We start from the raw sequence: 12,992 nt of genomic DNA, 5'->3' as shown, positions 1-12,992 counted from the left end.
TGGTTATGGTTTGAAACCAGATATTGCCAAAAATAGTGAAGTTGACAAAAGCATATTGGTGTGAAGTTGTTACTTCATATAGTGAGCTAGTGCAAGCTGCCAAACAAGTGAGTTGAGATATTGAAATCCGAATAAGATCATTACAGGTGGGTCAATTCCCTGCTAATCAACAGCCACTGCCCATGGGTCAACAGCCATTGCTTGCTAGTCAACAGCCAACGACAAATAACCAACCAAGAAAGCGGGTCTGGAATTCATAGCGTACACCGCAGCTTTCTCAGACTGAGTCACATCTCCGAGGCCAATCCCCTAAAACAAGTTGTCAGTATGGTGGTAAATAAAAAGACATTGGGCTAGCAGTTGCTGGTATAGAAGATAGGCAAAAGGAACAAGCTTACCAAGTTCAATCCTCTGCCTCACAAATCCTGATCTGATAACACGGTTTCACCAAACAATTTCAGATGTAATGGAAGTATCGTTGAATTCAAAGCTGACTAAGAACTTACCTGCAATGCTTGCTTGCCTGGATAGAGCAAGATCTAGATGGTTTGCAGTATATGTTAACTTACTGATTGGGAATGAATATGCTGATTCCTGTTAGATTATGATGGCCATCACTGTGTAAAGATAATGAGGTTCCATGAAGATCCAAATTATTACGAGAAAATACCTCTACTAAACCCAGATTTGATTCTGTACTCCATTGGCTCCTCAATAATTAAGGGAGGAATTTGGATAGCTGGATGGCCCATTGTTTCTGAAACAGAACTGCTGGCATCAGGAAGCAAGACTCCTGGTACCTCTGCACAACAGGCAGAACTGAAAGTGAAGTGAATCAATTTGGAAAATCGAACTTGAAGGCAGAATACAGGGTCAATGGCAGGATTTTTAGTAGTATAGAGGAACACTGGGATATTGGGATCTATGTCCGTAGATCCTTCAAAGTTGCCATGCAAGTTGATATAGTAGTTAAGAAGGGGTATGATGTGTTAGTCTCTAGTAGTCGAAGGTTGAGTTCATGAGGTGATTTTGCAACTGTGTAAAACTCTGATTAGACCACACTTGGAGTACTGTGTTCCATTCTTGTCACCTCATTATAGGAAGAATGCGAAAGCTTTAGAGAAAGTGCAGGGGAGATTTACCAGGATGCTGCCTGGAGCATCTTATGAAGAAAGAATAAGTGAGCTAGGGCTTTTCTCTTTGAAGTGAAGGAGGATGAAATATGACTTAATTGAGGTGTATAAAATGATAGGAGGCAGCGATCGAGCGGACAACCAACACCTTTTATTTCCCGGGTGGAAAAGGCTAACATAAGAGGGCATCATTTTAAGGTGAATGGAGAAAAAGATAAGAATAGGGGGAATGTCAGGGACAGTTTTTTTTACACAGAGTGGGTGGTGGTAGAGGCAGATACATTAAGGACATTTAAGAGTCTCCTAGGTAGGCATATAGATGAAACAAAAAATGGAGGGCTATGTGGGAGGGAAGCATTTGATAGATCTTATCTTGGAATAGGTTAAAAGGTTGGCACAACATTATGAGATGAAGGGCCTGTACTGTGGTGAACTGTCCTATATTATTGCTAGGGCTGTTAAGATGAAGGCCTGACCTTATAGTGACATATAAATTAATGAGTATAGATGAGGTGAATGGCCAGTCTTTCCAGAGTAGAGGAATCTAAAACTAGAGGGCATACATTTAAAGTGAGAAGTAACAATTTAAAAGGTACCTGAGGATTAAGCTTTTCTCTCATTGTTTTGGGAATTTTTTTTCAGTGGTGCAATTCATTAGTAAGGTCAAATAAAAATAAGCCAGGGACATATAGAGCAGCCATTGTGTGAGTGGTTCAGGGTTAGAGTGGGGAGGCTTTGGCTCATCAGGCTTTGACAAGAACAGGCTAGGGTGAGGTGGGTATCAGGTGAGCTTCTTCATTCTTCATCTGTTCAGGCCCAGTTAGAGCAGTGAGAATGGCTCCAAGGGGTTGTGATGTGATTTTTGTGTGAGATGTGGGAATTCTGAGAGACATCCAGCCTTTCAAATAACTACATCTGCACTGAGTTGTATTTCCTCAGAAAATGTGATGAGGGGATTTTTAGGCACTAACTTCCTGGTGAACATCATTCCTCGTGCTGGCATCATCTCTTTCTTAATTGCTCGTTATGCTCGATATTCACACCTCATATTTTATTTCTGACACAATGTTATGTTTCTTCTTGAGAAAAGACAAACTTATGTGTGTGTAAAAGCTAGAACTATATTATTTACAGATTACTACAGTCCTGGCTTCAGCTCAACCACATTTTACTTGTTGCTTTCAGGCTGCCAAGTACATATCTGTGTCTTGTTCACCAACATCACTTTGAGTTCTGAGTGAATCACCCATATTGCACACTGGGAACTGAAGTTCTTTATTACATACAAACACCATAACACATTTCTCCCTTTAAAGAAAACAAACAGAATAATATGTCCTCATAAACCTGCAAGGTACAATATTGCTTTCCAACAAAGATATTTACATTAACTTCAATTGTAATGAGCATATTCATTCTCTGATTCACTCAGCTACTCTCAGACTATCTTTGTGGTGGCTTAATGGTCTAACTTGTGTAGCAACCAGTCTACTCTAAAACATCCATGACACCTACTTTAACAGCCTCTTAAAGAGCATAACTAACTTTTATTCAAACATTAAGACTGTTCCAAAGTTGCCAGTAAGCATTTGAGTCACTCATGCTTTGTCTTGAAGTAAAGCTCCCCAGGTGCTAAGGACAAATACAGTGATGCTAGAAGGTTTGTGAAACCTGTAGAATTTTTTCTATTTCGTTACAAATATGACCTAAAATGTGATCAGATCTTCACATGTGTAAGCTCAAAAACTAGATAAAGAGAACCCAACAAATAAATAACAGAAAAACCATATACTTGTTCATTTATTTATTGAGAAAATGATCCAATATTACATGAATTTGTTGGAAAAAGTATGTTAATCTTTGCTTTCACTAACTGGTATGACCCCCCTCACCCCCTTGTACAGCAATAACTTTAATCAAATGTTTCCAGTAACTGTCGATCAGTTCCACACATCGTCTTGGAGGAATTTTAGGCCATTCCACCTTACAAAACTGCTTCAGTTCTGGGATGCGGGGTGGGGGGGGGGGGGTCCTTCCTTGCATAAACTGCTTACATCAGGTCCTTCCACAATATGTCTATAGGATTAAGGTCAGGACTTTGACTCGGCCATTCCAAAACACAAATTTTCTTCTTTTTAAACCATTTTGTTGTTGATTTACTTTTGTCTTTCTGATCTTTGTCTTGTTGCATTATCCAACTCTCAGTACCTCCAATTGAACTCTGTCTTTTTGTGTGTTTTCCCCCGAGCTGTCAATCTGTGGTTTTGTATTGCCATGTGCTCTTGTTTGTTTACATGCCCCATGTGCTCCCATCCCCACTCCTGCTCTACTCTGGCCCCTGGATTACTAAGTACTCCACCTCTCACCCATTTCTCATTATTACCTGTTTTGCTGCCACTTCTGTCTCATTGTGCTCCACCTATCATCTGCCTCTCTGTTTATTGCTCAGTGTATTTTAGTCCTGTGTTTTCACCTGTTTATGGCAGATTGTGCCAGTGAATTTTCCTGAGCCTTTCCAGCATTTGTATCTGAACTCTATCTGTCCAGATGTTGACTTTGCCAGTTTCCCAATTCTGGTTTTTGGATTTCTCTGGAATTTTTGATCTCTGCCTGAACTTTGATGCTGACTTTGTCGCCCCTCCAGATTTGCTTCTCAGTAAATATCACAGTGCACACAGTATTTGGTCTGTGATTGGATCCCTGCTTCAGCATTCTGGCAGTACAATCTGGCCAGAATGGATCCAGCAGACCCCGGTTGTCTGAGAGCTGTCCTGGAACAACAGGGAGTGATGCTGGGGAGACATCGGAACCAGCTGGAATCCGTGTTCAGGGCAGTGGAGTCGCTTTCTGCCAATGTAGCTGATCTTATGGCCCAGACTCAGTCACTCCAGCTGTTCCAGAGTGCCCATCACCATTTTGCAGCTGCATCTTCCACCCCGCCCTCCACGTTCTTGCTTACTCCTCCTGTCCAAGAGCCCCGTCTGCCACCTCCAGAGAAATACTCAGGAGAGCCCAGTATCTGCCACTCTTTTCTTTCCCAGTGCACCCTCAGTTTTGAATTACAACCAACAACACTTCTGACTGATCAAGCCAAGGTAGCCTATGTCATCACCCAACTGTCCGGTCAGGTGAGAGAATCGGGAACAGCCATTTGGGAGGCAATCTCCCCTTTCTGCATCAGTTTTCAGTTACTTTCTGAAGAGATGAGAAAAGTGTTTGATCGCTCCAAAGATAAAAGACAGGCTGCCTGTGAAATGCTGCCCATGCACCAGGGGCACAGATCTGTGTCGGATTACTCCATAAAGTTCCGGACCCTAGCCACCTCCAGCGGCTGGAACTCGGAGGCAGTACGACACCTTCCTGAGTGGCCTATCCGAAGACATCAATGACGAGTTGGCCACCCACAACCTCCCTGCCACCTTTGAAGGCCTCGTGGATTTGGCCATCCGTATTGATGTTTGCCTTCTGCAGTGCTGCAGAGGGAGGGGTTCCAGAGGGTCCCTGGGGCACTGAGTGAGTTCCAAGCTCCCCATCAGTCTACATTGCTGTTGGGATTAATTCGGGACTGCCATTACAGGTCAGGAGTGGCTCACGTAACACACATAATGTTAGGAGGCTGGAATGCGAGGGAGGGGGAGCGAAACTGGGGACCCCGCTACATCGAAACTACTAGTGTCACGCGATTTAGTAAACAAAAGAAACAGGTAACTCGTGAGCGTATGGCTGCGGGCCAATAAGATGGACACAAGTGCCCGATATTACCTAATATGTAACGGGGGGTTGTGCTGGGGGGAAAAGGGGTATAAATAAGAGCAGATTGTAAGGGGAAGCCAGAACGCCTTCTCCAGCGACTCCGTGGATTCGCTGTGCCAGTTACGAATTCTGCAATAAAGCCACGTTTTGTAATATTCCGGTGTAAGTTGTCTCTCTTCCTAAACGAACACAGGGCAGAATTTCAAGCCCAACAATTGCCCTGCCATTAGCCCCCATCTACAATTCCCGTTCCAGAGCCTGAAGCTATGAAGGTTGACTGTACCCGTCTGACACCGACTGAAAGGCAAAGGAGAATCAGCAGGCGTTCCTGTCTGTACTGTGGCCAACCAGACCACTTCATCTCCACCTGCCCAGTAAAAGCCAACGCTCACCAGTAGGACGGGGAGTACTGGTGAGTGTGACCCCTGTCCGGCCCTCCTCGATGCCACTTACTCTCATACCTGCTTCTCTGGAGTGGGGTGTCCAATGGCGAACAGACTCCATCTTGGTGGCTTCTGGTGCGAAGGAGTGTTTTATTGATTCCGGCTTGGCTGCCCGGTGAGGATTATCCACGTCTGCTCTCCAGTCACCATTGGTGGCCAGCGCCTTGAACCGTCAGAGACTGGCTAACAACACCCATGTCATAGCCCAAGTGAGTCTCAGTTTATCCAGCAACAATCGTGAATAGTTAACCCTTTAAATTATTGACTCTCCTCAAGCTCCCATTGTCCTGGGCAATCAGTAGTTGGTCAGACATTACCTCCATATTCACTGGCTCAGCCGCAAGATCGTAGGCTGGAGCCCACTCTGTCACTCCCACTGCTTCCTCCATGCTCAGATTCCCTTCTCTCCAAGCCCAGATCCCTCAAAGGAATTTCCGGACATTAGTGCCATCCCTCCTGAATACATGGACCTCAAGGCTGTGCTCAGCAAGTCCCTGCCACTTCCATACCGCCTTATCGTTCATATGATTGTGCCATTGGCCTGGCACATCTCCCCCAAGGGGCCGCCCGTATTCCCTGTCTGTACCTGAAACAGAAGCCATGAGTAAATACATTCAATAATCTCTAGCTGCAGACATCATCCGGCTGTCTTCCTCCCCTGCTGGTGCCAGTTTTTTCTTTGTTGAAAAGAAGGATGGCTCCTTGTGTCCATGCATTGATTACCGGGGACTGAATGAAGTCACTGTTCAGAACCGTTACCCTCTTCTGCTCATGACCTCGGCATTTGAACCACTGCAAGGAACCTCAATTTTCTCCAAGCTTGCTCTGCATAACGCCTACCGTCTTGTCCACATCTGTGAAGGGGATGAGTGGAAGACGGCTTCAACACCACCTCAGGCCATTACGAGTATCTGGTCATGCCATTCGGTCTCACCAATGCCCCCGCCGTCTTCCAAACCCTGGTAAATGACGTTCTCAGGGACATGCTGAACCAATTTGTTTCTGTGTATCTCGACGACATTTTGATTTTTTTTCTAAGCCCCTTGCTGAATAGACAGGTCACATCTACAGAGTTCTCCAACACCTTCTGGAGAACCAGCTCTTTGTGAAGGCTGAGGATTGTGCGTTTCATCGCAATACCGTCTCCTTCCTGGGGTATGTAATTTCAGGCGGTTCCATTCAGATGGACCAACAGAAGGTCAAGGTGGTGGTCGAGTGGCCCCAACCTTTGACTGATTGGCAGTTGCAACGCTTCCTGGGCTTTGCTAACCTCTATCGCCACTTCATCAGAAATTACAGTACACTGGCTGCACCACTCACTGCTCTTACCTCATCGGCTGTCAGATTCTCCCGGTCCCCTGCTGCTGAAAAAGCATTCACTGACCTGAAGGAACGTTTCACCTCTGCCTCCATCCTGATTCAACCCGACACCAACCGGCAGTTCATTGTGGAGGTGGATGCGTCTGACATTGCTGTAGGAGCTGTACTCTCTCAGTGGTCAGCCAAGGATGAGAACGTACACCCCTGTGCCTTCTCTCACTGCCTCATTCCCACTGAGCAGAATTACGATGCCAGAAACTGGGAGCTGCTGGTTGTGAAGCTGTCTCTGGAGGAGTGGAGGCATTGGCTGGAGGGAGCCAAAGTGCCATTCTTAGTCTGGACTGATCACAAGAAGCTGGAATATATCCGTACGGCCAAGCGTCTCAACTCCCGTCAAGCTCGTTGGTCCCTGTTTTTCTCAAGATTCAATTTTACTCTGTCCTTCCACCCCGGTTCCAAGAATGGAAAACCTGATGCCCTCTCCCAAACATTTCCCTCCTCTGAGACCCCTGAGGTCCCCGATGTCATCCTCCCAGTTCACTGTCTCGTGGGAGCAGCGCAATGGGACATTGTAACCATGGTGCAAGCTGCTCAACAGAGTGAGGCAGCCCCTAGTCAATGCCCCACTAACAGTGTTTATGTTCCCAGCTCTGTCTGCTCACAGATATTGCAGTGGGGTCATTCTTCCCGGTTATCCTGTCACCCTGGAACCAAGCACTCTCAAGCCTTTATTGGTCAGCGGTTCTGGTGGCCCTCCATGGGAGATGACATCTGCAACTTCGTCTCAGCCTGCTCGGTCTGTGCTCAAGGCAAGAACTCTAACTGATCACCTGCTGGTTTGTTACAACCCCTGTCTATCCCCAAGAGACCCTGGTCCCACATCGCCCTGGATTTTGTCACCGATCTTCCCCCATCAGATGGTAACACCACCATTCTCACAGCAGTTGATTGTTTCTCCAAGTCTGTACACTTCATTCCTTTACCTAAACTCCCCTCTGCCAAAGAGACAGCCAGATTACTAGTACTGCATGTTTTTCAATTACATGGTTTACCTGCAGATGTTGTGTCAGACAGGGGCTCTCAATTCACATCCAACTTCTGGAGGGCATTCTGTAATCTTCTGGGTGCCTCTGTGAGTCTGTCTTCAGGACTCCACCCACAGACCAATGGCCAGACCGAGCCGGCCAACCAACAGCTCGAGACGGTATTGCGGTGTCTGGTCTCCCAGAACCCCTCTGTGTGGAGTCAGCAGCTACCCTGGGCCGAGTACGCCATAAACTCTCATCCGTCCTCATCCACCGGTCTGTCTCCCTTCGAGTGCTGCCTTGGCCACCAACCTGCACTGTTTCCCGCCCAGGAGGAGGAGGCTGGCGTTCCATCTGCCGAGGTATTCATCCACCGTTGTCAGCGGACGTGGAGGCACACTCGCTCTGCCCTTCTCCGTGCCTCTGATAGGATCTAGCGTCAAGCTGACCGCCATCACTCCTAGACCCCACCAGGGACAGCGTGTGTGGCTTTCAACTGAAATTGAGTGATTGAGTGATTGTGCAGAAAGTTTGAAGTTAATAACTCATCAGGAGTGATTGATAAGTTTGTGGCCTAAGGTAGAAGATGAGCTATTAACTTCAAACTTTCTGCGTAATCACTCAGAGTTGAACTACATGTGCATGTAACGAGAGCTGTATAAGTCATCTCCTTCTACCCTAGGCCACGAACTTATCAATCACCACTGCTGTGGACACTTTCTGGAGGTCCAAGATCCGTATGCTCCACGACCGCTGGACTAAGTGTGTAAATGTAGGAGGGGACTATGTTGAAAAATAAATGTGCTAGGTTTTCTAAAATTGACTCCTTCTACCTTGGGCCACAAACTTATCAATCACCCCTTGTATATTTAATATTGGATCATTTTTCTCAAAAAATAAATGAACAAGTATAATGTTATTGTGTTATTTATTTAATCGGGTTCGGGTTTCCTTTATTTGGTTTTAGGATTTGTGTGTAGATCTGATCGCATTTTGGTCATATTTATGCAGAAGTAGGGTTCCACAAGGTTCACAAACTTTCTGGCATCACTGCAGTAGTTCATTTTCCTGATAACGCTTTGTCACTAATCTCAATGGGCGTGCTAATCTTAAACTAATGCCTTCACCTGGCAGGGTGCCATAGGGCAGCTGCGAAAGTTATAAAAAAATTATTTTTATTTAATTATCTTGATTCAGCACAGCTATACATATATACATTTTTTGGAGCCACCGGAGTTTTGGGTTGGGAACGTTAGAATTAGTCTTCAGCCTCCCTTGGCTGATTTTTCTCTTTGGGAGGAGGGAGGGGGGAAATGGGTTCTTCCAGAAAGCTGATCGGAGGTTTTTACTGTTTTATTTATTCGCTATCTACATGTCTGTGTTTACCTTTTATACATTACTAAAGAATACTTGATGGATTCTTTTATTAATATACTCAGCTTTAATGTGAAAGGTCTAAATAACCCTGTTAAATGAAATAAGATTTTCTCTTATATCAGGAAACTTAAAACTCGTATAATCTTTCTCCAAGAAACCTATATTCGTAAAGATGATATTTCATGCTTTTTCAAAGGATGGAAGGGTATACATTTTCACTCACCCTCTCAATCTAGATCGAGAGGCATCTCTATCCTGTTTGATCAGAATGTATCCTTTATTCAACATAATGTAATTTCTGATACAAATGGGTGCTTTGTTATTGTTTTGGGTAGTCTTGAGAATAAACTAATCTTATTTGCGAATATATACGCTCCAAATACAGATGACTCGTTGTTCTTTGAACGTCTTTTCTCTTTTCTGCCTGATTTGAATCGGTATTCCTTAGTGATGGGTGGAGATTTAAATTTTTGGTTTGACTCTATATTAGATTGCTCTTCAAGTAAAACCCCTGTCACTAATAAACCAGTCCTGCTTTTTAAATCTGTTCTATTTCAATGTGGTATTCTTGATGTGTGGCGTTTTTTACACCCCCAAGAAAAGGAATATTCATATTTCTCTCAGGTTCATCATATGTACTCTCAGATTGACTACTTTTTTATAGATAGAAACTTGCTTCCACTGGTTCGATCCTGTGATTATAAGGAGATTGCTTTGTCTGATCATGCACCTGTGCTTCTGGCTTTAAGATTACCTGTTGACTCCGTACCAAATAGAAGTTGGCGTTTTAACTTATCATTGTTATCTGATAAAAATTTTCTAAAGTTTTTGGAAAACCGTATTACTTTTGTCTTTAAAGAAAATTTTAAAGGAGATATTGCTGGTGCTATAGTCTGGGATACTTTTAAAGCATATATTCATGGAGAAATTATCTCTTACTCTACCTATACAAAGAAAAAAGCTGACAAAGAAAGGTCTGACCAAGCAGCGATATTAAAAGATCTTGATCGAAAGTATGCCCTATCTCCAGATCCAACTATATATGATAAGCGTATTGAAATCCAATCCAAGTATAATATTCTGCTGACTTACCCAATTGAACGACAGCTGTTGAGAGATAAAACTCAATTTTACATTCACGGGGGTAGAACAGGTAGTTTATTAGCCAATCGCTTAAAATCTTTTACAGTTAATTGTCAAATCACAGAAATTTTAAAGATAATGGTACTAAGATATCCGACCATTCTGAAATTAACAACGTATTTAAAGACTTTTACCTTAAGTTGTATCAGTCTGACTCTTCTTTAGATGATACCTATATGAATGCTTTTTTCAGTAATATCAACATTCCTACATTGTCTGCTGATAGCCTAACACAGTTAGTTCAGCCTATTTCCAATGAAGAAGTGGCTGAGGCTATACGTGCTGGTAAGACCCCAGGACCTGATGGCTTTCCTGGGGAGTTTTATAAAACTTTCACTACGTTACTTACACCTTATTTATCCTCTGTTTTATGAGAGCCCTTTAAATCAGGTAAACTCCCTCAATCTTTTTTTGAAGCTTTTATTTCTGTTATTCTTAAAAAAAAATCCAGCTGAATGTTCTTCATACAGACCGATCTCTTTATTAAATGTTGATGCAAAAATCTTATCCAAAATCTTAGGTCAAAGACTTGAAAATATTTTACCATCTATTATATCACATGACCAGACAGGATTTATTAAAAATCGTTACTCACATTTTAATATATGTCGGTTATTGAATGTGATATATTCACCATCCAAAAAAATATCAGAGTGTATATTATCCTTAGATGCAGAAAAAGCCTTTGATAGGATTGAGTGGAATTATCTTTTTAAGACCTTAGAAAAGTTTAATTTTGGGCCTAATTTTATTCGTTGGGTTAAATTAATTTACGTGTCTCCTACCGCTCAGGTTATTACTAACTCTCAAATTTCTAAGCCCTTTAAATTACAGCCCTTTAAATTACAGGCAAGGTTGCCCTCTTAGTCCTTTACTTTTTGCTTTAGCTATAGAACCCTTGGCAATAGCATTTCGAGAATCTAAGGACATTTCTGGTATACTAAGGGAAGGTATGACTCATAAAATTTCATTATACGCTGATGATATTTTACTTTTTATCTCTAACACTGAAACTTCTTTACCTTCTGTTCTTTCTTTAATTTCCCAGTTTAGTTCTTTTTCAGGATATAAGCTGAACTTACATAAAAGTGAGTTATTTCCTTTAAATGACCTAACGTCATCAAATGCCAAATTTCCATTCCAAGTTGTTACAAGTCAATTTACATATCTAGGTGTAACAATTACTAAAAACTTCAAGAATTTATTTAAAGAAAACTTAAACTCTTTGTTGAATTATGTGAAAAAGACGCTTTCTAAATGGTCTCCTCTTTCTTTATCTCTAATTGGCCGAATTAATTCGATTAAAATGAAGATTCTTCCTAAATTTTTATATCTTTTTCAGGCCTTACCTATTTTTATTCCTAAGACCTACTTTGATTCTTTAGATTCAATTTTAACATCTTATATTTGGAATAACAAGCAAGCTCGTTTAAGTAAAGTTTACCTACAAAGAAATAAAGAGATGGGTGGATTAGCCCTACCCAATTTTAGGTTTTACTATTGGGCTGCCAATATAAGGAATATTACTTTCTGGTCTTATTATATTTATCATAAAGATTGCCCATCATGGGTCTCCTTAGAAGTTAATTCTGTAAAAAATTCCTCTATTGCCTCTCTTCTTGGATCATACTCTTCTTTATCAGCAAATAAAGTAACAGATAATTGTTAAGCAAACTTTAAGGATTTGGTCTCAATTTAGGAAATATTTTGGTTTAGCAAATTTTTCATTATCATCTCCCATTCTCCTTAATTATTTTATTTATCCCTTCCATGACTGACAAAGTCTTTAAGGATTGGGATGAACTAGATATGAAGTGTTTTTGGGACCTATTTATCTCAGGATCTCTTGCTTCATTTGACCAATTGTCAACTAAATTTGCACTCCCAAAAACACATTTTTACAGATACCTTCAAATTAGAGATTTCTTACGTTTCCAATTAACTACTTTTCCTATAGGTCCTGATAAAAATTTAATGGACGATCTTTTAAATTTAAAACCTTTTGTTAATGGTTCTATTACCGGTATCTATAACTTGTTGATTGAATCTAGACAAGACTTTTTAGATAAAATAAAAAAAGCTTGGGAGGATGACCTAAATTCTTAGATTTCTGATGATAGATGGAATAAAATTCTTAAACGGGCTAATAAATAATCTTTCTGTGCTCGTCATTCTCTTCTACAATTTAAAGTGGTTCATAGAGCTTACATTTCTAAACAGAAGCTGTCCAGTTTTTATCTGAATGTTTCTCCACTTTGTAATAAATGCAACTCTGCTGATGCCTCTTTAATTCATATGTTTTGGTTTTGCCCTAAAATTGAAAAGTTTTGGTGGGAAGTATTCCATACCTTCTCACAACTTTTTAGGGTCCATTTTGACCCAAATCCCCTTACTGCCTTGTTTGGTATTATTGCAGATGAAGATATAATTTTAAATACTTCTAACCTACAGGTTTTAGTTTTTACCTTTCTTTTAGCAAGGAGAGCAATCTTGCTTAAATGGAAGGAGTCTACCCCTCCTACACATCTTCAATGGCTACGTGATATTATGTCTTATTTAAATTTAGGGAAGATCCGCTGCTCAGTCTTAAATTCAAAACTATCTTTTTATGATATCTGGGGACCTTTCCTAAATTACTTTTCCAATTTACAAGGTTTAACAGTGCACAGACTTTTATGTATATTTTTATCTTCTCTTCTTAAGCGAATATGTTTTCTTTTTTAATTTATCTATTATCATCCATCAGCTTTTTTCTTTGGTAGTTGGTACGGGGTTGACTTTTTTATATAAAAAATTTC

This window comes from Hemitrygon akajei, chromosome 11, assembly GCF_048418815.1.
Source record: "Hemitrygon akajei chromosome 11, sHemAka1.3, whole genome shotgun sequence".
NCBI lineage: Eukaryota > Metazoa > Chordata > Chondrichthyes > Myliobatiformes > Dasyatidae > Hemitrygon > Hemitrygon akajei.
Note: the sequence above shows the minus strand (reverse complement) of the source record.